General features: G+C 37.5%; 1 protein-coding gene and 1 non-coding gene across 3 annotated transcripts in view; one reads left to right on the top strand and one right to left on the bottom strand.

Moving 5' to 3' along the window:
• AQP9 (aquaporin 9) overlaps positions 1-26,432 on the bottom strand; it is an 837,480-nt gene that overhangs the window by 27,418 nt on the left and 783,630 nt on the right. The window lies entirely within an intron of this gene.
• LOC126009715 (U6 spliceosomal RNA) lies at positions 3,660-3,761 on the top strand. Its single transcript, XR_007495931.1, has one exon. It is a non-coding gene; the product is annotated as a U6 spliceosomal RNA (small nuclear RNA).

Raw genomic sequence — 26,432 nt, 5'->3', positions numbered from 1 at the left:
CTCAGGATACCAGGATAAGTCAATTGGGCTCATAAACAATTATAGTCAACCGGGGGAATTTGTACCATGTAGAAGATCATTAGAGAAAAGTGATAAATAAGGGAAAACTACGGAGTGTAGAATTGGTAGTAAAACTTTCCTCCTCCTTGTATCTTTTCTCCCTGAATAGCCTATAGTTTCCTTTAAAACTGCCAAATAGGGGCTGGAGAGATAGTATAGTGGTAGGGCGTTTGCTTTGCACACAGCTGATCTAGGACTGATGGTGGTTCGAATCCCGGCATCCCATATGGTCACCAGTACCTGCCAGGAGCAAGTTCTAAGCACAAAACCAGGAGTAACCCTTGAACGCTGTCGGGTGTGACCTCCCCCCAAAACAAAATTAAAAAGAACCCTGCCAAATGATAGAGGATATTTTGGAGAATGGAATTAACATTCAGAAAAGTTTGGCATAAATATTTTATAGTACTAAGCAGAAGACTATAAAGTAGAATTAAGGGAGATCTGTGTGTACCAAAATGGAAAAAAACATTAAAGTATAATATTTAAAATAAAAAAAGAAGGGGCCGGTGCGGTGGCGCTAGAGGTAAGGTGTCTGCCTTGCCAGCGCTAGCCTAGGACGGACCCCGGTTCAATCCCCCGGTGTCCCATATGGTTCCCCAAGCCAGAAGTGATTTCTGAGCGCGTAGCCAGGAGTAACCCCTGAGCATCACTGGGTGTGGCCCCCCAAAAAAATTAAAAAAGAAGATGCAGAGTACATTAACCATTATCATTTAAAAAAATGCTGTTTTACTTTTTGCGGGCATAGACTCTCTCCTGAATTAGCCAGCAAAGAGAGGGCCTGGACTGTTTGATGGGAAACAAAGCAGTCCTAAAATGTTATGAAAGTCTGTGTTTCCTGGTATATCTTTTAAAATATTTTGGGTTTGGGGCCCCACCCAGTGGTGCCCAGGGATTACTCCTGGCTCTGTGCTCAGAAATTGCGCCAGGTAGGCTTGGGGGACCATATGGGATCCTGGAGATGAACCCAGGTGCATCCACGGTTGACCAAGTTTAAGGCAAACATCCTGTTGCTGTGTTATCAAGGTAGCCCCATAAAAGCTGTGTCTGAATCTAAGATGTTGTTACATACCACAGATGGGGTAGTTTATAAACAATAATTTATTGCTCAGTATGGAGGCAAGGAGCATGAGATCAGGTGATGGAATGGATAGATGAATACCTTCTTTTTGTTTGTGGACATGTTTCCTTCAAAAACAGCAAAAACTAGGCTCTCCGTGATCTCTCTCAATGCACTAAGTTCATAATAAAATCCTATTGATCTAATCACCTCCCTAAAGTCTTAGCTCCTAATGCCATTACAATGAACTCTGAGTTTAAAGAAAATGACTTTTGAGGGTACACAAATGATGCAATTATAACATCACATATTTCCTTTAAAAGCATTTCTACATAATCATTGAACAATTGAATAAGACCATCTAGTAACATCCCATTAAAGGAATGAAGTAAGGAAGACTTATTGAGAAAGATGGAGCCATCACATACCAGTTTGGTAGGAAAGCAAGAAGACAGTAAGTGATCATGCGATACTTTAAATAGTTAGTTTAGCCCCAGAGGGGTAAATTTTGGTCCATAGAATCATTAGATCACTGGGATTTGCATATAATATTAGTAAGACTTTTTATAGAATATTAAGTCCACACTGGGTTTTATGACTAGAGAAGAGCAATCATTCAAAATGAGTTGTCAACTTCAAGTGATAAATATTATTAAGGGGAAATAAAGGCAGGTTTCAGAATCAAATACATTTAAGACCATAACTAGCCATTGTGTCATCTTGTCAAAAGGGAGGAGAAGAAAATTCTGAAGCTGAGATATGAGATGGTGCTCCTAAGGAATACTTAATATAGTGAACTAATTCTCAATAACTTCTTAGGGAATCAATATAGCTTATAAACAAGGAATATTTAGTACAAAAATTGTTTGGATTCTCTCCTCCATGAAGGCAGAGAGTCCCTTTTTAAATATCAGCAGGTCAACTTTCCTTGTATGCATGAGGCCTTGAGTTTTTTCCCTGTGCACTAGCTGGGGTGGGAAAGGAAATAAGAAAAAGAGGGCCAAAGAGATGGTACAGGTATTGAGGACTTCTCTTGTATGCAACTGATTATGGTACCTCATATGGTCCCTCAGTACCCCCAGGTGCTACCCTATAGCACTACTTGTTATTAGTTAACACCTGTTCCCCCAAAATTAACAATGACAAAAAAATTAGAGATGTGGGCATTGACAGCTTTAAAAAGTTTTGCATTCTGGGGAATAAAAGCTTTTCTTTTTAAAAAGGAAATTTTTAAAATAAATATGCTTAGATTTTTTTCCTAGATATCACCTCTTTCCTCCAGAAGAAAACAATAAAATAAATAAAAAGTCAAAACTCATTTATTCTCCATTGTAAGATACATTGACTTGTTTTATTTTTGCTGCTATGCAATAGAGAAAGGTGGGAAGGCTAAGTTATACATTGAGTACTTGAACATTAATACAGAGCTGATTCCTTGTGTGTATTAAATAAAAACTCAGCAGGAATATGTTCCCTCTTTTCAAGAATTCCTTGAGTTTGGATTGGAGTGATAGCACAGCAGTAGGGAATTGCCTTGCATGTGGCGACGTAGGATGGATCCATGTTCAATCCCAGGCATTCCATATGATTATACGAGTCTGCCAGGAACAATTTCTGAGCCCAAGATCCTGAGCTTTGGAGTATACTCCTGCTTCTGTGTTCATGAATTATTCCTGGAGACCTTGGGGTACCAAATCGGATACCAAGGACCTAACCCTAATCACTCATGTGCAAAGTAAATGCTCTTCCCACTGTACTATCACTCTGGTCTCATTGTAGAAAAACATTTGATAAAATTCAAAATCCCGGACCCGGAGAGATAGCACAGCAGCGGTTGCCTTGCAAGCAGCCGATCCAGGACCAAAGGTGGTTGGTTCGAATCCCGGTGTCCCATATGGTCCCCCGTGTCTGCCAGGAGCTATTTCTGAGAAGACAGCCAGGAGTAACCCCTGAGCACCGCTGGGTGTGGCCCCAAAACAAAACAAAACAAAACAAACAAACAAAATCCAAAACCCATTCATAAAAATCTCTAGGTAGAATAGGAATATATTTAAATTTCTTTACATGAACCCACAGCTAACAACGTAATTAAAAATGAAAAACATAAAGCCTTTCCACTAAGATCAGGCACAAGACAAGGTTGTCCAATCTCACTACTATTATTTAGTAGAATATTGAAAGTTTTTGTGACAGCAATTAGGTCAGAAGAATATACCAAAGGAATCCAGATTAGAAAGATATCAAGTTATCACTATTTGCAGATGACACAATACTATACTTAGAAAGTTCTAAAGACTTTACAAAAACATAGTAACAATAAATTTCCAAAGTAGCAGGATACATAAATTTATGATATTTCTCTACATAGAAATATATGTAATAAAGAGAAATGTTTTAGAAATACCATTCAGTACTGAAACTCAAAAATCAAATACCAGTCAATGAACCTTTTCAAGAAAGGTGAAAGATTTCTAAAAAGAAAACTTTAAATTATTAATTGCTAAAAGAAATCAAAATAGACACAAGAAGAAAAAAACAGTACTCACTTTGGCAGCAAACATATTAAAATTAGAAAAATACAGAGAAGATTGGCATGACCCTGCACAAGGATGACACGCAAATTTGTGAAGCATTTCATATTTTTTTTAAAAAGCAATCCTTGGGAAAAGGAATGTGAGAGGCATTATTTTCTCCAACTTTAAGCTCTACTACAAACCAATAGTTATCAAAACCACATAGTATTGGAATAAATACAGACCCTCAGATCAGTGGAATAGGCTTGAATACTCAGAGAATGCTCCCCAGAATACAATCACTTAATCTTTGATAAAGGAGCAAGAAATCCTAAAATGAGCAAGGAAAGCCTCTTCAACAAGTTGTGTTGGCACAATTGGTTAGCCACTTGCAAAAAAAAGTGAACTCATATCCCCAGCTAACATCATGTACAAAGGTAAAAACCAAATGGATTAAAGGCATTGATATCATACCTGATACCATAAGGTATATAGAACAACACATAAGTAAAACACTCCATGACATTGAGACTAAAGGCATCTTTAAGGAGGAAACAGCAATCTCCAAACAAATGGAAGCAGAGATAAACAGATGGGACTATATTAAGCTGAGAAGCTTCTGCACCTCAAAGGAAATAGTGCCCAGGATACATAAGCCACCCACTGAGTGGGAGAAACTATTCATCCAATACCTATCAGATAAGGGGCTAATATACAAAATATACAAGGACTAATAGAACTTTACAAGAAAAAAACATCTAATCCCATCAAAAAATGGGGAGAAGAAATGATGACACTTTGTCAAAGAAGAAATACAAATAGCCAAAAGGCACATGAAAAATTGCTCCACATCACTAATCATCAGGGAGATGCAAATAAAACAACCATGAGGTACCATCTCATGCCACAGAGATTGGCACACTTCACAAAGAATGAGAACAAGCGGTGCTGGTGGGGATATAAAGAGAAAGGAACTCTTTTTTTTTTTTTTTTTTTTTGCTTTTGGGTCACACCTGGCAGTGCTCAAGGATTACTCCTGGCTCTGCGCTCAGAAATCGCCACTGGCAGGCTCGGGGACCATATGGGATGCCGGGATTTGAACCATTGTCATCCTTCATGGAAGGCAAACGCCTTACCTACATGCTATCTCTCCGGCCCCAGAAAGAAATTCTTATTCACTGCTGGTGGGAATGCCATCTTGTCCAACCTTTATGGAAAGTGATATGGAGATTCCTCCAAAACCTGAAAATTGAACTCCCATACGATCCATCTATACCACTCCTAGGGATATACCTTAGGAACACAAAAATACAAATATAAAAATTCCTTCCTCACACCTATATGCATTGCAGTGCTATTTACAATAGCCAGACTCTGGAAACAACCAAGATACCCTTTAACAGATGAATGGCTAAAGAAACTGTGGTACATATACACAATGGAATATTATGCAGCCATCAGGAGAGATGAAGTCATGAAATTTTCCTATACATGGATGTACATGGAATCTATTATGCTGAGTGAAATAAGCCAGAGGGAGAGAGACACACAGAATAGTCTCACTCATCTATGGGATTATTTTTATTAATAATTTTTATTTTGACCAAAGTGGATTGCAAATCATTCACAGTAGTATTTTAGGTACATAGTGACATTGAATCAGGAGCATTCCCATCATCTATGGGTTTTAAGAAAAATGAAGGATATTTTTGCAATAATTCTCAGAGAGGAGGTCTGGAAGGTCCAGTTCACGTCATAAAGCTCACCACAGAGTGAGCAGTGCATTTAGAGAAATAACTACATCAAAAACTTTCATAACAATGTGAATAAATGAGGGAAATAGAAAGCCTGTATCGAGTACAGGTGGGAGTTGGGTGGGGAGGAATGAGATTTGGGACATTTATGATAGGAATGTTGCACTGGTGAAAGGGGGGTAGTGTTCTTTACATGACCGAAACCCAACTACAATCACATTTGTAATCAAGGTGTTTAAATAAGAATATTAATAAAAATAAAAAGTAAACACCAACTATTAATTATTAAAAAAGAAGATAAAAACATTTCCTGTTCATAGTTTGGGAGGCTTAACATTGTCAACATGACCATTTTAGCTACCAATATGACACTCTAACAGGTTTAATATATTCTGCATAATAATACCCATCATATTTTAATAATAATTTTTATTTTGATCAAAATGGATTACACATCTTTCAAAGTAATGTTTTAGGTACATAGTGATATTGAATCAGATGCATTCCCACCACCAATATTGTCCTCCCTTCACTCCTGTTCCCAGCATGCATCCCATATAATATTTTTTAAAGACATAAACCAAATATTGTTGACATTTATATACAGTAATAAAATTTTCTGCATAGGCAAAGCAATACCAGGAAAATGGAAGCTAGATGAGAGGCTTTTCTCCTCCCAACTTTATATCATAAAAATTATATTAATCAAAACTGTGTGGTGCTGGAATAAAAATAAACTTTCAGACCTATGGAATAGAATTGATAGCTCAGAGATATATTTAAGATAAAATCTATTAATCAACAAAGGAGTTAAGAACAAGAAATGAAGCAAGAGAAACCTCTTGAACAAAGGTGGTGTGAATACTTGTCAATCACATGTAAAAAAACATGAATTCAGGCCTAGGATCCACAGTGCTGCATGTCTGCCCATTGGTCAGCACCAAAGACTCATTTAATTCTCAAAAGAGAGGCAAGCCAGCTGAGAAAATTCATGGATATATGGGTCTCACAGCTGATCATTCTGGGATGCCTCAGGAGGGAGTGGAACAAGCCTTGCTCCCACACTCTTCTGAAGCCTAGGCAGCTGCAGCTATACTCCATAACCACTGTGACCCAACTTCAATGTTTTTCCACTGAAATAGAGACAACTAACCATCAAAACTTCCAGGTATGCAATTTTGGGGCCTGACATCTCTGAGGTCTTTTAGGAATCACAGTGGAAACCATCATCTCTGTATTTCAGGAAGCACCAGCAGTCATGCCCACAACATACATCTGCCACTACATCAGCTCATTGGCCCAACTTTATAGATCCTTGCTGTTCTGAAGCTTGCATGCACATATTCTGCTAAAATGGTACAATTGACCTTTATTAGATAGAATTGGAGTGTATCATGATAGTAGAGTTATTGATAAAAAAAAGACATACAGAATGATTTTTGATATGTGGGATATAAAATCCAGAGAACAGAAACAACAAATGGTCAAGAACAATAGTTAGATTATCTAAGAACTGGACTACAGAATGGAAATTATGGGAGTAGTGAGAAGTGAGTAGTGAGTAGTGAGATGTGGGTAGCTGGTTGGATGGTGGGTAGGTGAGTGAGGGTAGGGGGCGGGAAGGAGGAACTCTGGAACAATGGTAGCAGGTGCAGTGTTAGAATGTTGTATGCTTGAGATCCTACTATTGACAATATTGTAAAATTGTAAATCATGGTGACTAAAATAAAATTAAATAAACTGTATTTTTAAAAAATTGAACCCAAGGAATTTTTTTGTTTGTTTATTGGAAAGCCAAAAAAATAAAAATAGTTTCTCTATATCTATTGATATGATTATATAATCTTTAAGATTTCTTTTCCTTCCAAACAATATGCTGGTCTGTTTTATTGTATTTTGTTCCTTTGGGTGTGGTTTTACAAGCCTATCTTACACCCCCTGTGCAGGTCTTTGTAGAGCAACAAAGTGACCTGCCCAGCCCCAGTATCTGCACAGTCCAGTTGTTTTTCCAGAGTGAAAGAGAAAACCAAATACCATGTAGGGATGGGAGGCTACTATACAGTAATGGGATTAATACTGGGTCTTTCATTATATATTCCAAGTTCCTCATTGTTCTCCCATTTCTATTATAATTTATTTATTAAAGCTTGTCTTTTCTCATTATCCCAGCCCACCCATTCCATTTTCTGTAGTGAATGCCATCTTCAACTTTATGCCACACTTATAAATGATCTTGATACTTGATGACAATTCAACATCTCATATATGTTATGTTCTTGTGATCTTGTGCTATGTTCCTACTCCCAAACTTATTATTATCAAGGGGACAGGCACTGAGTTATATACTTAGCAGTGTGTAGGGGCTTCTTTTGATTTGGTGCTTAGTTGATTGGAGACCAAGCCCAGGTGTCCTACAAACAATGTCCGTTGTTTAGCCTCTGAGCTATCTCTCTTTCCTGAAAACTTATTGACTTCAAATGAGAACATTTCTAATCCTTGAGAATATGTGATTTGGGAAAAGTTTGGCGAGACATTTTATCTCTGTTCCCCCCAGTGCCACTGATGATGACTCAAAGTTGAGATTAAGGGCCAGCAGGAAAAACACTTGCCTTGCATGAGATCAGATTGGGTTCAATCCCTGGCATACTACATGATCCCCCAAGCACCACCAATAGTGAGTCCTGAGCACAAAGCTAGGAGTAAGCCCTGAGTACTGCATAGAATTCACTACCACCAAAGTTGGAATTATGGAGATCCACACGTTCATGTGAATCATGAGAATGAACGGGTCATGCTGGCTATCAGTGTTTTAGCTATGGTGTTGGTCAAGACACCTACAAGTGGCTTTTACACTTTAAGAAACCCTGGCTTCTTAAAAATAGAAGGTAAGTTCCCAGAATAAGCATCTATAAGTTTCAGAGTCCATTACATTAAACACTGCACAACTTTAAGCTGTGACACTATGTTGTACGCTATGGGTTCAATATCATGAGACTGGAATTAATATCAGCATTCTTTCATAGTAAATAGAAATCTATCTGATCTGTATAGGGATTTCTATATGGATAGGGAACTTATTAGCTACATGGGCAAATTGTTCTATAGGTTTTTATTATCCCAGTAGAGGGTAAAGCTTCTTTTTTAATGAAGCTGGAGTCTTCTTTTCTACAACTTCATCTCATCAGCTTCCTGATCTACTCGAGAAACTGGAGAACATTTTGTGTTTTCATTTGTGAGCCAGTTATTTCCTGGTACATAAAAGAGGAAAGAGCATAAGGATTTCCCTGAATTTGCTTCTCCTGGGTGACTTATTGAAAATTTTTCATATTCCCAGTAATTTCTTTCTATCTGATAGGCTTCAGTTTGTCAAAGATACATATTTATGCATAAAGTAGAAATGGAAACAAACCTCCCATATTAATGCATAAATTATGAAGTGTCTTTTAGTCAAGGAGCCATCTTTTCATTATTCCTGTTACATGGATGGACACTTAGCCACAAGAAGCAACATAACTCTTTATAGTTCTATTTATCAATTTTTAGAAGATTCTTTTAAGGGCCGGAGAGATAGCATGGAGGTAAGGTGTTTGCCTTTCAAGCAGAAGGATGGTGGTTTGAATCCTGGCATCTCATATGGTCCCCCATGCCTGACAGGGGTGATTTCTGAGCATAGAGCCAGGAATAACCTCTGAGTGCTGCCGGGTGTGACCCCCCCAAAAAAACAAACAAACAAAAAAAGATTCTTGTAATCATATATCAAAATTTATCCTGTAACAGCATGAGTATATAAGGCAATTAAGCAACATCCCAGGGACTGGAGTAATACTACTAGTAGTACTAATAGTAATAGTAGAAAGCTTAGCTTGCACACAACCCACCTGGTTTGGATCCCCTGCATCCCATTTAGTCCTCTGAGCCCACCAAAAGTGATCCTTGAGTGAAGATTTAGGAGTGAGCCCTGGATGTAGCTCCAATACAAAACAAAACAAAACAAAACAAAAACCAGATCTCAAATGTTATTTTCAGGCGTAAAACTTGGCAATATAGGGCCCAGAGAGATAGCACAGCGGCGTTTGCCTTGCAAGCAGCCGATCGAGGACCAAAGGTGGTTGGTTCAAATCCCGGTGTCCCATATGGTCCTCCGTGCCTGCCAGGAGCTATTTCTGAGTGGATAACCAGGAGTAACCCCTGAGCAACGCTGAGTGTGGCCCAAAAACCAAAAAAAAAAAAAAAAAAAAACCAACCAAACAAAAAAAACCCAAAAAACTTGGCAATATAGAGAGGGGCATGCTTTGCACCATTATTAAATGAGATTAATACTTTACTTGTCAGGCTCAGTTCATAGAGTTGTCAGGAAAGATACAGTTGGAACAACATTTATGATGATATAACTTAAGCAGCAAAGGAGAATATTAAATATGGAGTACTACTAACTTCATTAGATGCTCAAAGTTCAGAATAAGTCAGTCAAGTCAAAAGGGTTCAAGAACTGACCAACTTAGTGCCTGGAAATAAAAAAAACAGTGAAGAAAACATGGAAATTAGAAATAGCTATTGTTTCTTTGTGTGCTTGTTTGTTTTTTGAACCACACCCAGTAGTGTATAGGGATTATTTCTTGCAGTATTTGGGGGTCCATATACCATATTTGTTTCCTGGGAATCAAATATTGGTTGTCTGAAAGCAAATCAAATGCCTTATCTGCCATCCTTTCTCTCCCACCCTTAAATAGTCAATTTTATATTCATAGCCATGGGATCAAAATACTTGGAAAAGAAGTGGGAGGTTACCAAGATCTTCAAGTTTTTGCCTATTTTTGATTCTATTTAGAGACAATCCATTTTAAAATTAAACTTTACAACTAAAGTTTAAGGTAGTTTTAGTAAGAAAGCCAGACTTCAATGGGGAGTATTTTTATACTAATAGTAATTTTACTTAATAACTAAGTAACAATGTTTATCTTATGGGCCATAGATGTGTATTAAGCTGGATCACATACTTTGAATGAAGGAACTCTAGGCTCAATATCTTGTGCCTCCTGATCTTCTGCGCACTGCAGAGAGTGATTCCTGAGCACTGCTGGGTCTTGCTGAAAATCAACACTAAAGCCTATGCCTTCCTAATGAAGACATGTATATCTACTTACTAAGAAGTTTTACTATCTGGTTCCATGTATGACAGAAATGGGAGAAAAAATAATGCTATAAGGGGATAGATAAATGAAAGGTAGAGTCCTGATGAAAGAGTGAGATTCCTTGGTCATTGACAGTCACCCAGGTCACATTCTGAAAATGCCTGGCATGTTTTCCTTGGCCATCTACAACTGAATTTCACTGAACTTTCTGAAGTTGCTAACAAGGATCTTTAGCCTCAACTAAATGGTTGCTAACAACCATCTTTAGCATCAACATCTTAGTCACCATCCAGATAAAAGCCAACTGATATTCTATCTCCTGTCCTCTCCATTGAGTGAAAAGTACCTGTACAAACTTCTGGACATGGTCCTCAGGGCTCTACTGGTACATGTCTCACTAAAAGGCACCAATTCCTATAAAGACAATATTGCTCAGCATGAAGGTTTTGCACCAGCCAGGCTGTAGCCCTCTTTGCTTTCTGCTCTTGAGCTTATGACACACATTTGTACCTTTACATACATACTTATGCTCTACCGTTCATCAAAAAAGGTCCTTTTCCTGTGCTTTTCCCGGATCAACATCATGGATTCTTAATAATAAACTACAATTCTGTCTTCTCTGTGGGGATGTTTTCTGACAATGTTGCCTTTCTAAGGCCTTGTTGACTTGTTTCTTCCACATCACAAAATCATCTTATCCTGTTCTGTCTCATTTTGTGGCACCCTCTTCAGTATAAACTGTTTATCAGGCTGCTGTGCTTTTGTATATCACATTTAGATGATTTTGGGTAAATGTATTAAATTTGGTGGCCAGAGACATATAGAAAGTGCAAAGGCTAAGACTCTTGCCTTGCATGTGAGTGACTGAGGTTTAATCTTTAACACAGCATGGCTCCTTGATCACCACCAGATGATCCCTGAGTAAGAACCAAGAGCAATCCCTAAGCATTGATTTCAAGGTAAGACTTAAGTCCTTTCCCCCCAAAAATAAAATATTCAATTTTTTAACATACCAAACATTTTCATTAAATTTTATTTTACTGAATAAAACATTTTTCTAAAACATGTTTTTTAAATCTATATTTTTTTTCCTAGAGAAAATGTTTGAAGGAAGGGTGTGAAAAGTGGGAGGTATAATTTCTACAAATATTATTCGGAACCACTGGGACATTTCAGTCAAGCTATGATGAATAGACTGGTACCTCGACATAGTGAAAAACATCGTGCTGAGGTGATTATCAGCAGCAGAAATGCTGACAGTGAGAGAAAATAATGTCACAGATTTTTTTTTCAAATCTTAGCATTTCGTAGTTCCTTTAACATGTAAACTAAGCTGTTGATAGCATATAATACAGAATATTAGAAACATCATTCAGTTCAGAAAAATGAAATCCTTACAGAAAAGAGGTGGTTAATGAATATTAAAATTCCTTAGTAAATTTTTTGTTTTGTTTTGTTTTTGTTTTTGGGCCACACCCGGCAGTGCTCAGGGGTTATTCCTGGCTCTATGCTCAGAAATCGCCCCTGGCAAGCACAGGGGACCATATGGGATGCCCAGATTTGAGCCACTGTCCTTCTGCATGAAAGGCAAACGCCTTACTTCCAAGCTATCTCTCAGGCCCCAGTAAATTTATTTTTAAAAATTCATGCAACCGGGGAGAAGCAACCCTGGGGAACCTTGCAATTGTTGCAAAGAATCTGCAACATTTCTTATGGGCATCAGACTTTGTCTAAAGAGGGAAAACTTAGTATGCTTTGCATCTATTGTTTATGATACAATAATTTCAAAATTATCAGAATGTGTAAAAACAGTCTTAATCATTTATTTTATTTTATTGTTTTTTTATTTTTATTTTTATTTTATTTTATTTATTTTTTTTTTTTTTTGGTTTTTGGGCCATACCTGGTGACGCTCAGGGGTTACTCCTGGCTATGCGCTCAGAAGTCGCTCCTGGCTTGGGGGACCATATGGGACGCCGGGGGATCGAACCGCGGTCCGTCCTAGGCTAGCGCAGGCAAGGCAGGCACCTCACCTCCAGCGCCACCGCCCGGCCCCAGTCTTAATCATTTAAATTCTTGAATTTTTTCAAAGTTAAAGTGATTTTCTTTGGAAGTAATGGATGAATGAATGTTTATATTAATTTTTTATATTTTTAATTTTTCAAAGGTTTAATTATTATATTTCAAGTCACATGCTTTCAATAATATTAACATTTATTGTATTGATGTACAGTTACTGCTTCTTCCCACCAAAGAGCCCAGGACCCTCTTTTGTTTTTATGTCACTTCTAATCATCTTCTTTACTCCTATGCTCTGCCTGCCTCTCTTAGTTTTCTCAGTTTTATCATTTCAAGCTGAAGATTGGTTATCATTCTATACTGTCTATTCTTTTGCTTTGCTTCTCTGCAACAGAAAAATGAGATCATGCAGTATTTTTCCTTCTCTTTCTGACTTATTTCACATAACACTTTCTAGTTCTATTCAAGTTGCAGTGAAGTGCAAAGATTTCATTTTTACTAATAGTCACATAGCATCCCATTGGGTCTGTTGTCTTCCCTCATCTCTTTACTGTTGTTTAAAGAAAGATAAACTAGCTCTTACTAGGTGCACTTTGGTCCAGTTTCTCTGCTAGCTAGGTTTCCTGTGTGACTTTGTCATTGTCTATTATGAACTTATTATCTATTAAGATCACTCGAAGGAGGAAAGTATAACTATCCCTATTTTATGGTTGAGGAAATTGGGGCTAGAAAGGCCCCCAAATACTCCCAATGTCACTATAATAAAAACAGAGGAGCCAGGGGCTCCTACAACAGTAGGTTACTTGCTTTAAAATTGGCGACCCAGGTTCAATTCAGACGGGAGTGATTCCTAGCAAAATGTCAGGAGTGTGACCTCCTCAGCCTCCCAAAAAGATACAGAGCCAGGATTTGATCCCTGGTGTGCCTCACTCAGAAGTCTGAGCTTAGCAACCACATATTAGGTTAGATGAAGCAAGAAATCACCAGAAGCAATAAATATTCAGAGAGGACTTGGATTTTTTACAAGAAAAGGCCTAAGTACTTGCATTTTTGTTTTATTGCATATAGAAAGTAAAAGGGGGAGAGTGAAGGGGTTGGAATCCCCAGACAGCAGCCATCAGTTGCCAGTGAACCTGAAAGGAAAGGTCTCAGTAGATCAGTAGATCTACTGTAGATTTACAGTAGATCAGAAGCTTCCCCCTGAGAAGAAAGAAGTCAGATTGAAATTCACTTCAAGTGACTTTTCTAGGGACAACAAATACGGTCACATAAAAACAACAAATATATGCCTTTATACTAAATTGCCCCTGACTTAAAGAAAAGCTCTTTTTAGCACTATTTAGTTTCCATTTTTCCCCAGATCTCAATCAGACACATTGGTGCCAAGGATTAAAGTCAGGTTTTTTCAGTTTAGGTAGAACCTATTTAATTGATGCCCGTGGGGCTTGATTTATAGTTCCTCTTGCACAGACAACTTCTGCTATATGACTAAGCAAATTTTAGACCTGAAGAATGAATTAAACCCTTTCTTCTCTTGTTCTCTCCTGCATCCTTTTCTTTTTAGTATAGTGTCCAACAATTATGTGGTTCTCAGCAGAAGGTACACTTTCCTCCTCATACTCACTAAATTTGCCTGATAATGGGAGTGAGTGGAGCTGAGACAAAGGTGGGAACAAGTCGTTTTTGTACTGATAAACCTCTTCGGCCAGACACACTGTACAGTGTGCATGCACCTGCCTTGCATGCAGCCAACGCTGCTTCAATTTCTGGCAATACATATCGCCCTTTAAGCATTGCCAAGAGTGATCGCTGAGCACAGAACCAGGAATAAGCCCTAAATACTAATAGTTCCCCCGCCGAATAAAAAACAACCCAAAATAATACAAATATAACACACGATGAACTTCACCCACAAGTTGCATCAATTTCTTGTTATGGTGGTCGGCATTTGGGGATCTTATGAGCATTCATATAAATTTTCTGCACCAAGACCCAAGGTGTCAAGCAATTGTCCTAGCCCTGGGACAACTTTTAAGTGAGTATTTGTAAATGAGCTAGAGCTAAAGATATGATCCAAGTGGCCAGTCTAAAATTCTTCAGAACACACGCAAGCTCGCGGGCACGTGGGCGCATGCACGCACACACACACACACACACACACACACACACACACACACACACACACACACACATCAAAACAAAAACCAGGTGCCAGAGCAATAGCACAGCCTATAGGCAATAGCACAGCCTATAGAGAGAGCAATTGCCTTTCCCAAGGCCAACCCAGGTTCTATCTCTAGAATCTCATATTGTCCTCAAGCACTGCCAGGAGTAATTCCTGAGTGAAGAGCCAGGAGTAATCTCTAAGCATGCTGGGTGTGGCCCAAAAACAAAATAAAATTTCTCAGTACTGCCAAAGTTTACCTGGCTGCTATTTGTTCATTATTACTCTTTTAAAACTTCTAAGAAGCTGAAATCTTTTAATCCACTAGTTGCAATTTAGGACATGTAAACTATTTGTCATGTGGGCAGAAACCAGATTACTCAAGCACATGAGACACTTTTAGTTTTTCCATTGCTGCAAGTTTTCTTGGGAAAAGAATAGGGTATATTTTCAATGAAAAATATCTTCCAAGACATATATTGTCATTAAATTATGTAAGCATTCATACAATAAGTATTTTTTTTGGAAAAGCTTATTTTTCTGGGCCCTAGTGATAGTACAGCGGATGGGGCACTTGTCTTGCATGCAACTGATCTGGGTTTAATTCTTATCATCCTTAATAGTCTCCTGAGCATGCCCACAAGCGATCCTTGAGTACAAAACTTTTAGTCCTGAGCACAGCTGAGTTGGACTCCCCAAAACAAAACAAAATAATATGTATTTGTGGTAACACTGTCTTAAATAAACAGATTTGTTTCATAAGTATGTATATCAGATGTGTGTATACATACAGACATTACAAATACTTTCATTTAATCCCTATAAGAATCCAAGAGATTTATATTAAAACCACTCTTCTCATCTATTCTAAAAATGTCTTGAAGAAATAAAGTAATTTTCTCAGAGGACATAGAGGTTTTAAAAAGCTTTATGAGATTAACATTTATATTTAAATTCATGTTCCTATACATACACTAAGCTGCCCACAATATAATCTGATCCAAATAAGTAGTTTCTTCAACTGTAGGGAATGAAGAGGCCACATCTACAAGTGCTTTTTATTAAAATTTGACATTTACTCATCCATTCTTCTATGAATGTGTACATTTGACAACTCTTAAGAGATTGGCGAGGTGCTTGGTGACTGGCAAGGATAAAAAAATACAATCAGACATAGCTCCTCTGAGAGCTCATTGTCTAGTACAAAAGGAAGAGAGATGTGAACTTGTAAATATGATCATAAGAATAGTATAGATCAATAGTGCTTTCACTTAATGATCCTTAATATTCTAATCTTGATTTTAGTGAATAAGTCTATCTGGAAAGTAAACATGGAGTTATGGTTTTGTAGCTTAGCTTTATTAACTAGATGCAGGCTATTTTGACATTTACATCTGTCCACATTCTTGAACCATTTGATTAATATTTGAATTTCTGAATCATCTGATATAATATAGTTCAATCTAAGATATATTAGTATAATCCAAATGAGGAAATTAAGACACTACAAATTCAAGATTTCTATTTTTATATTGCTTAAAATAAAATGACTCCACCCATTATGGCCTCAACAATTTGTGGAATAGAAAAGGAAAAGGACCAACATCTTTCATGTTTAACAAGATGCTCCTATAAATAAATGATAGGGGAGAGAATGCTTTCTCAGTGTCTCCACTGAAACTTTCTTTGCTGACAAGAATATTTGTTTTTGTAGGATGTAGTTAAAAACAACTTCATGGGGCCTGAACAGTGGTGCAAGCGGTAGGGCATCTGCCTTGCATGCACTAACCTAAGATGGACCACAGTTTGATCCCCTGGCATCCCATATGGTCCTCCAAGCCAGGAGCGATTTCTGAGCTCATAGCTTGGTGTAACCTCTGAGCATCACCGGGTATGGCCCAAAAACCCAAAACCAAACCAAAACAAACAAAAATACCCCCAGCAACTTCATAATCACAAACCAGTGGCACATGATTATAGTATTGATGCATACTTGTGTTGTGTTTTGGGGGACTCATGTGTAATTTTCTCTCCTTTTTAAAATTTGCTGTATTTAATAATATAGAAAAGCTACACATAAACTTAATTTTTTCCCATTTGTGAGAAACTAAAATAATCATAATAAAAATTTTTGCTCAGTCGTGGTGAAGGTGGAGCCCACAAGGGTTTCAGGTGGTAGACACCTCCACTCCAACTCTAGTCATCCTCTCTCTGCTTGCTCTTGATAAGCTTTGGGGATACTCAGTTCCACCATAAGTCTAGAAAGATTCTAGATTTAGCAATGGGACTTATATTCTCTGTTTACTTTAATCCTTCATGATACACCTCTAGTTGAAATGTAGGATAGCCTGATGGTTTCTCAAAATGGATCCTTCAAATGAAGGACTGACTATAAGAAAAAAAATTTCTCAGGTAATGGTTACACAAGGACCAAAAGTCAGTCCAGTCTTGAGAAGGGAATCACTTTGGGGTTTTTCAGATATGACTTTTCTCCTATAAGCATCTCATGTTTTGTAACAAGAGAAGAAGGTGAAAAAAGTCAATGTAAATGAGATCAATAGTACAATCTCTATAGATGTTGGCCCTCAAGTCTGAGGTCCAGGTATCACCACAAATCTCACGTAGCACTCTAGTTATCTAAATGGAACTATTCCTCTTTATATAATGCTGCATTTATATTTACTTTATAAATAAAGGCATCAGAAAATGTAATAATCACAGCAACAACTACTTTTGTTGAGTGATTTGTATTAGCTATCCATATTCCATACATCAGCTTACTAGTCCTTACAGGTTATCTTTACTGTCTTTCTTTTACAACAAGGAAATGAACTCAGAGGGGTTAAGAATATGTCACATTCATAGGTAATAAATAATGGGGCCCAGGTTGACTTTCTCTCATTGGTGCTGCTAGATGTTTTGTGAGCAAAGATTTAAGTATAAGCCTGTGTCCTTAAAAGAAAGATGCATGCTAAATCTGTTATTCCTGCTGAGCTTCATTTAAATAATGAATGATTGAGCCACATGACAAAACTCATATAGGGGATAGGTGCAAAATTTGAATCTGAAGGCAATCTCTTTTTTATCCACTTTATATTTCTCCCATGGTAACTATTATTCTCCTCCCTGGGTCTACCTGTTCTTTTTATTAGTACAGAATGCATGTTTCTTCTTTACTTTCCAGTCAGTTGGTTTCTCAATTGGAAAATAAAACTTTCTCAGTCATAACAAAAATAGTCACAAAGAACCAAGACCGAAACCTGGACATTCTGGCTAAAAATAAGGTATTTGGTGGCATGGAGCCCAAAAGACTATCAGAATGAGATCAATCACCCCTCAAGAACCAGCTGTACTGGAGGAGATAATATTAGCGGCTGGCTCATTAAAAAACAGGGCTCTGATATTTGAGAACCAGGTGATGGGCAAATGGCCAAGCTCAGTGATCTTGGAGCAGAAGAATGCCAAAACCAATGAGGCCTCAGAAATAGAAGGTGATTCAACGCCATTATTTTTACTAGGTCAAATAAGACAATGTTCTCTTTTGGTGACCTACACAAGAGGCATTTACGAGAATCCCAACTAATTCTAGTTTTGTCAATGAATTGATTATGCCTCAGGAGCCAGAATAATATACTAAGCATTTTTAAAGTCTTTTATGTTCATACTAAGATAACTATGAATCTGAACGCATGGAATGTGGATGGGTATTTTGGAAAATGGTTCTACCTTCATTCAAAGAAGCCAAATAATGCCAGGTATATTTTGGATCATTCTCAGTGTGTGAGATATCAAATTATAGAAGAGTTCTGGAGACTGATTTACTACTTAGATTTATTCTAGGCTTAGAAATTCCCAAAATATGTTTATAGAGCATTATCTTTTCCTTCCCTCCCTCCCTTCCTTCCTTCCTTCCTTCCTTCCTTCCTTCCTTCCTTCCTTCCTTCCTTCCTTTCTTCCTTCCTTTCTCCCTCCCTCCCTCCCTCCTTCCCTCCCTCCCTCCCTCCTTCCTTCCTTCCCTCCCTCCTTCCTTCCTTCCTTCCTTCCTTCCTTCCTTCCTTCCTTCCTTCCTTCCTTCCTTCCTTCCTTCCTTCCTTCCTTCCTTCCTTCCTTCCTTCCTTCCTACCTTCCTTCCTACTTCCTTCCTTCCTTCCTTTCCTTCCCTTCCTTCTTTTTGAGGTTTGGAGAGGTAGGTGATGGTACTCTGGACTTGTTCTTGGTTCTGTGCTCAGGGTTCACACCTGGCATGGTTTGGTGGACCATATGTGGTACTAAGGATTGATCCCAGGTTTGCTGCTTGCAAGACAAGTGCCTTCCCAGTTCCTACAATTGCCTTCCTTAGTTTTAGTGTTTGTTATCATATATGTTTGGGCAACTATATATCCCTTTCCCTATTAATGTTTATAGCTAACATAAAGTCTCTGTGGTTTCTGTGGTTGAAAAAGTACTGTGCTTTATTTAGTAGAAGTCTGTTTCTTACATATGTTTGAATAATACAGCCAGTTTCTTTCACTTACTTTCTATTTGCTTTTCAAACAACTTGTGTTCAGAACACATTTTAAGCAGCTCCCTAAAACACAAAGATAGATTCCACTGAGAGGTCTCTTCCAAGGAGTAGGGGCCAAAAGAAATGTACATGAATATGTAAAATTGTTACAATGACAAAGGACATATAGTAAAATATGAAAAGTACATCTATTCTAAATTCATATTTCATCTTTTATTCTATAGAGGTAACATATGAAACCAGAAAGCAACACATTTTGGAATATTCTGTATATTTTGATATATTATTTAAAAATGTGTGCTTATACAAATAAGAGTATTTTATACCTGCTGTTGTCTGCCTGCCAGCCAGACATTCAAAGTAGAATAACCTAGGTTAGAAGGTCATCATATATACATCATTTATACATCAGCATATAAACACTGGCCTCATTAGTTTAGTCTATTGTATATTGGTATCCAATTTTCTAAAAATACTAGCAATAGTAGTTATAGTTTTTGAGGAAATTTCCACCTAAGTAAGCTTAAGCTTTTAGAGACTCAAGCATGTGGGATGTAGGCTGAGAGAGATTAATCCCTTAAGTCCTGGACTTAACTAACCATCCCACTTATGTATCTTCACACAGTCAGGTGGCAAAAGGATACAGGCGGATGTAGAACATTCTCTTAGTATGTTTGATTTTTAAATTTTACTATATTCATTGTCGTTTAGGTAATATGCCAACAACAGTATTGACTTATATGATTTAATGTACATAGCTACTGTGACTTCACCACCACCAAAGTGCCAAGATCCTCCATCAGTGTACTTCTAGTACTATCCCTTCATCTACTACTCACTAACACCCTCACTCTCGTGGCCATTGCTTGGTAATCTCAGTTCTGTAATCAAAGGCCAAGGATTTGTCATCATTTGATGAAACTATTGGCTTGTTTTTTTCCTGTGGTATGAGTACAATTATCCAGTTTTTTCCTTTCTCTATGACTTATTTCACTTAATGTGATCACCTCAAATTTATCCAAGTAGCAGCAAACTGCTAGATTTTATGTTTTCTTATAAGATGAATATACAATATATTTCTCTAAAAGTATTTGCTTTGCAGGTTTAGTAAACTAAGCTATGAAATGAAGAGTCCACTAGCTACAGATGTATGAAATCATCTTCATTGATAGGTTGTTTTTAGGCCATTGATTTTTAATCTTTTAAAACTAATGAAATAGAAGTATTTCAGACTGCAAAGGAAAAAGTTATCGATAATAAAAATACTTGCATATCATATTTATAAAAGTATCACTAACAATACAGTTGTATCTTTGGGTTAAGTGACCATAGATTTTTATGGACTAGGAGAAAATTTCTGCAGACCTGGGTATTTAAAGCCATTGTTGTAAGCCATTTGATTAAATCAATTCTGAATCTGTGGTTTCTCTTAACATTATTCTTCACCTTTTGAAATGCCTTCATTACAAGGCCAATACAGAAAGAGAAGCCATTTTCTCCTCTAATCATATGTTTCCTTTCTTATAAGTTAAGGAGAACATATTGCAACAGCCTTTGTCATAAAAACTGATCCAAACCCCTTCTGGAAAATAAAATAAAATAAAACAAGTAAATTTTTCTCTTTGAAAGTCAACAAACACAGAAAGTTTTCTGCATCCAAATTAAAGCACAGAGATCAAAAGCAGGGTTATGCTCCTCAGAATCAAATTGTCAAGCACTTAAATCAGAGGCTTAGAATACTCTCCCCTCTCCTTCCAAAATTTTGAAACTAAGAAATTTCTCAGGGAATATTTACTGATAGTAAGGGGAAGCCTTCAGGAAAATCCATCTCCTTGAAGAGAAGATCAATTTCCTAGTCCTTCACAGATATATAATTCTTGTAAAAGAAAGGAGGAGGAGAGCCACTTTTTTTTTCATGAGAAATGCTATCTAGAGCCTTCTGTAATCATCAATATTTTAGCTAGTTTTACAATCCATAATAATCATTTCTTGTTGCTGATGTACTAAGTAGCCTAGCAGAAGCAAATGTACATTAGTTCTGGAAGAACAAGTCTTGAATTGCTCACAATACAAAGTTATAGAACGTTACAGGAAATGGTCATGCAAGAAACTGAATGAAGTAAACATGATGATGAACTCTCCCACAGTTTGAGATGGCAGGACAACCACAAATGCACATATTTGTCTTTTTGGGCTATACCTCGAACCTCATCAGCAATGATCCCTGAGTAGAGAGCCAGGAATAAGCCCAGAGCACTTCTTGGCATGGCCCAGAAAATAACAAAAGGCAATTGAACTGAGAGCTGCAAGTAACATATATGAACATAAATCTTCAAACTAATGTTTTTATGCATGGAGGAAGGTACCCAGAAATGGGATAACTGGATCAAATTGAAGTCCATTTTATTTTGTGTGTATATGAAGTAAAATAGTTTTATTTAAAGAAAGTCACATAGAGAAATGTGGGAAGAGAGAGACATGATTGAGGGAGATGTTAAAGTGACAACATGGACTTTTCCAGAAGGGATAAAGTAAAGAATGGCTTTTGGGAGAAGGTTATATACATTATCTTCAAATTTACTCTGCAAACTTAAACATTAACCTGGGTATTGTCAAAGAGAAAAGGTTGGATGCTTAACAATCCTATATTCTTTTTACAACCTTTAGATTCTTATTTTAAAAAAAATTCCATATGTTGGATAATCTGGTAGATAGTTCTAAGGGAGGAAACAGTATGTTCACAAACTATAATTGTCAATCAAAAAATAATGGAGAGATGGTGAGGCTATGGAAGGTAAGCTCAGAAGTAACATTTAGGGGAGGTTGAGGGTCATACCTGGTGATGATGCTCAGGGGACTTATCCTAGCTTTGAACTGAGAAATCACTTCTGGAAGGTTTGGGGAACAAATAAGATGTTGGGATCGAACCCAGGTCAGCTGCCTGCAGGGCAAATGCCCTACCTGCTGTGCTATCACCCCATTTCCAAGCCACGAGTGATATCTGAACACAGAGCCAGGAGTAACCCATAAGCACTGCCAGGTATGGCCCCCAAACAAACAAAAACAACAACAAAAAATAAAAATATAGAGCTCAGGGGAGAGATGATAAACTGGAAATGTTTCAGAAAAAGTGAAAATTGCAAATCTTTAAATTGAAGATAAATGATGAATTTTGACTTGAAAGATATCTAAAGAAATCTTTCACTGCATAAGAAAGATTATACCTGAAATTAATAGATATATGCATAAAAATTAGCAAATAACCTGGAAAATGGTGGAAATTCATTTATTTGCTTATTTATTTTATTCATTTGTTCATTTATTTGCTTATTTATTTTATTTTGCAGTCTTCTCTAACGAGTGCTCCTAGAGGCACTGCAATATCAGCTCAATGTGGGAGTAGAGGGAGAAAGTCTAACCCTCTGCTCCAAAAATATGTTAGTATATTGTCCTAGAATATATATATCTCAGAAATTAAACTGATAGGCACAGATATAACATTAAAAAGGCTTTGAAGCCATAGCTGACAATGAATTTAAATGAGTATTCCTTATAGATTGGAGAGATAGGAGAGCAGCAAAATAAATCCTAATGACTTAAAAACCTAAATATAAAAAGCTAAGTACTAATCTGTTGCAAGTCAGCCCCTGAAGAGGTTGACTGATGGAGGGATGGAGGATGAGGCCTTTCTCTTCCAGCTCGGAGCATGCGTCTGCCACCCTGTAGAGCCGACGGTTCTGAGGTGAAACAGCGGGTAAACAGCTTGCAGACAGTCAGGCTTGTGGAAATATTAGCTTTATTCGGTGGACAAGACAGAAGTCCAAAGACTCAGCCTCAGTTTCAGCAAAAAGCCCCTCGCCTTCCACAGACCCTTGTGTTTATCCCCCAGAATCAGGTACCACCCAATCGTGGGATCGGATACCAACCAATGGTGGAAGCAGAATCAGGTACTACCCTAGAGTGGGGGGCAGAATGCTAGGTCACACCCTAGGGTAGGGCACAATCACCAATCAGGTTAGTAATCCCCTAAAATTTTTACATACACAACACTAACCCATAACAATAAAGACAAGCATATCTGTAAGACAAGGATTTTTAATTTTTAAACCTATATAGCACATAGAAACAGGACATTTACAAAAGAGGAAATCGAAAAGTTCAGTAACATGAAAAGAATGTCAGCTCTTCTAAGAATTATGCAAAATTCTATTTCCTAGATGTCAGATGGAAAAATGTACTAAGTCAGACGTTATCAATGAACAGTGCTAAATGTACTAAACATTTAGTACTAAACATACTAAAGCCAAATATTATTCACATCAAATATGGGAACCCATCTATGATAGCTCATAGTGCACATCTGAAAGCACTTGAAGTGAATTTTGTAATGGGAGGTTGAAGAAGTATATAAGCCAGTGGCTCCAAGCCCACTTCCAGAAAAACTTGGCATCACACAAGTACAGTTTGTAGCAGCAATGTAGGTAATCGTGACAATTTGCTGGCAGCAAAAAGTTCCTGAACTTAAGAGACTATACATGCTGTACAACAGTTAAAACTAACAAAACTAACAACCTGTGTAAACTTCTGAAGAGAGAAGTCTCACAAGATGATTTTGTAAAGAAATGTCAATTTTAAGAAGATCCCCAAGCTCTGAAGATACTAATGTTGCCTAAAAAAATGTCTAAACCGCAGTAACATCGGTAGCAAAGTAGAATTTCAATGTCAAAGCCAGATTGAAACTTCACGTGAGGAGAAACCAGAGTTCCTTGTTTCTAATCTCAGCTCTACTTTGCACTTGGCTTGGGAGAAATTTGCTGAATTCTACTAAGCTTTCACTTCCTCATGTAGAAAATAAGTACAATGCCCTTATCTCATAAGATTTGTCAAGGATTAAAAGGTATCTGGGTATAGTCAATGCCAGGTAATTGTTAACCCTTCCACCATCTTTTGTCCTCATGTCTTCAGTCTCTTTGTGCAACCTGCTTCCCTACTAAAGATACAGTAGAACCTCAGTTATTCCTTCACTCACACTAATAGATTCAGAATATTGAGGTTTCTTGAAAAGATAGCCCACCTTATACAGATGTATAAATCCACAAAAGGCTGAGTCCCAGTCATAAATCATAAATACATGCCAGAAACCAGATGGGATTGACAGTGGACATCCTCTAGATGTCCACTATGGTGGAAAGAATAGTTAATGGACTTTTTGGAGTGGGTGTTTATCTGTCCCCAATTTTTGAACAGGCAGGATTGAACAATGGCTTCTTCATTTTGAAGACAATATGTGGGGCTGGAGTGATAGTAGAGTAGGTAGGGCAATTGGGTAGGGCAATTGCAAGCGGCCAATCTGAGCTTGATCCTCGGCATCCTATATAATATCTAGAACCTGCCAGGAATGATTTCTGAGTGCTAGGAGTAAACCCTGAGCACCTCCAGGTGTGCCCCTCCAAAATAAAAGTAAAAGACAAAGTCAATATGTGAGGTGCTAAAGAATTTAGGCTGCATTTGGGCATCACATTGCAAGGCACCTACAAACTCAGCTTTGTGAGCTCTCAGTCCTGAATATTCCAGGCATGAAGAGACTTCGCCCAAGCCAGAAAAGAAAAGAAAAAATAAAAATGGAAAGGACTCTGTTGGACCAGAGAGTTAAAATAGGTGTCAATGGTCTCTCAAAGCCCACTCTATATGGATCTTTTGTTCTGAGCCACAAGTTGGTCAAGAAAAATAAAAACTATAGAAGCATATGATGCATAGTCAACATGTTCATTAAAGCCACAAAAAATACCTGGTGTTGGAAAAATATTTGAATGTCTCACTCTGTCTTCAGCTTCTGTGCCATTTCTATTCCCCTTCAGGTCATTGATCCTGAATCTTACATGTTTACAGAGGTATTCGCATTTTCCATTCTGGATATTTCCCTCAAAGAAACTCTCTTCTGTGAAAATGTAGCAGAGTGAGAAAAATATTTAAGATCTATTTTTATAGAGGAGCATATATTTTCCATTATAAGGGGGCTAGGAATAGGAGTTTCATCTGTCTCTGAACCCGTGCAATGAGCAGCATTTATTACTGTAGGCAAATGAAAACACTATCTTTGGGGTACAACAAAAAGCTTGAATTCATTAGCAGAGCCCATTAAATTTCTGTGCCCATAAGCAAATGAAAGCTAACTCATGACTCCAACTAAGGGGGATCTGTTAGAGAAGAGGGAAATTTGTTTTTCTCAGCAGAGAATTGTGGCAATTGAATGTTTGAAGATCAAAAAAGCACAGTTACAAACATCCTAGTTTGAGCAGTTACTTCATCTCTTCCCATTCACATTTCTCCAACTGTTTATAGGTAATAATCAAGTCTTCTAAATGCAGATTTTATAAGAATGAAACAAATATCACAAGTATAGAAGCCAACAGAGTCTCAGTAACTGGTACATGGTCTCCCCATCTTGTAGTCCCTTCTATAGAAAAATGCCCTGCACACTGCTCTCTGACACCAGCAGAGACAAAAAGGCTGCCAAGCTCAAGGTCTAAAAGGCTACAATAGAGCTAGTTCTCAGACATATGTCTTTCAATTGGTGTTTATAAAAGAATTTTTATGGATCATCTTTTCTCTTAATATTACCAGTAGATTCTATCAGTTATTCACACAATGATGTGAATGAGTTTGATATGATCCCCCCCTTTCTAAACACAGAGCTTTAGAACAAAGGGGAAAATGGCACCAGATTCCCAGGGTCTGGGGATAAACCAGCTTCATCAATTTGAAGAATCTCAGTTGAAAATGTGTCTAAGTCTCCAGGGTAGAGAATTCACATTTGTCTTTATATAATTGGGCTTAAAGGAGGAATATTTCAAAATAGGTTGGTCTTCTGATACTCTTTTGATATTTATATTATGACCTTTATATTCTCTTGAAACTTCTCCTTTTCTGAGAGGTGCCACCTTTCTCTGGATGGTACTTTATTCTCTCTATCCCTTAAGAGACTAGTCTTTGTATCCCAAAGGAATGTGGTCTTCATGCCTTTAGACTACTTCAGGCTGATGGGTAAGCAGTTTCATAGAAAGCTCATACCAGGTCACCCACCCATCCCCATCTATATGCCTGCAGCACATACATGCCTTTAGAGATTTTGCTTCCTTAAATCTTTAAGGGAATTGGGTGAAGGTCTTTCTTCTATAACTACTTACTTCTGTATGCAATTTTTTTAAAGCTTTATTGATTGATAGGTT

This window comes from Suncus etruscus, chromosome 5 (assembly GCF_024139225.1).
Source record: "Suncus etruscus isolate mSunEtr1 chromosome 5, mSunEtr1.pri.cur, whole genome shotgun sequence".
NCBI lineage: Eukaryota > Metazoa > Chordata > Mammalia > Eulipotyphla > Soricidae > Suncus > Suncus etruscus.
Note: the sequence above shows the minus strand (reverse complement) of the source record. Positions and strands in the feature narration are given on the sequence as shown.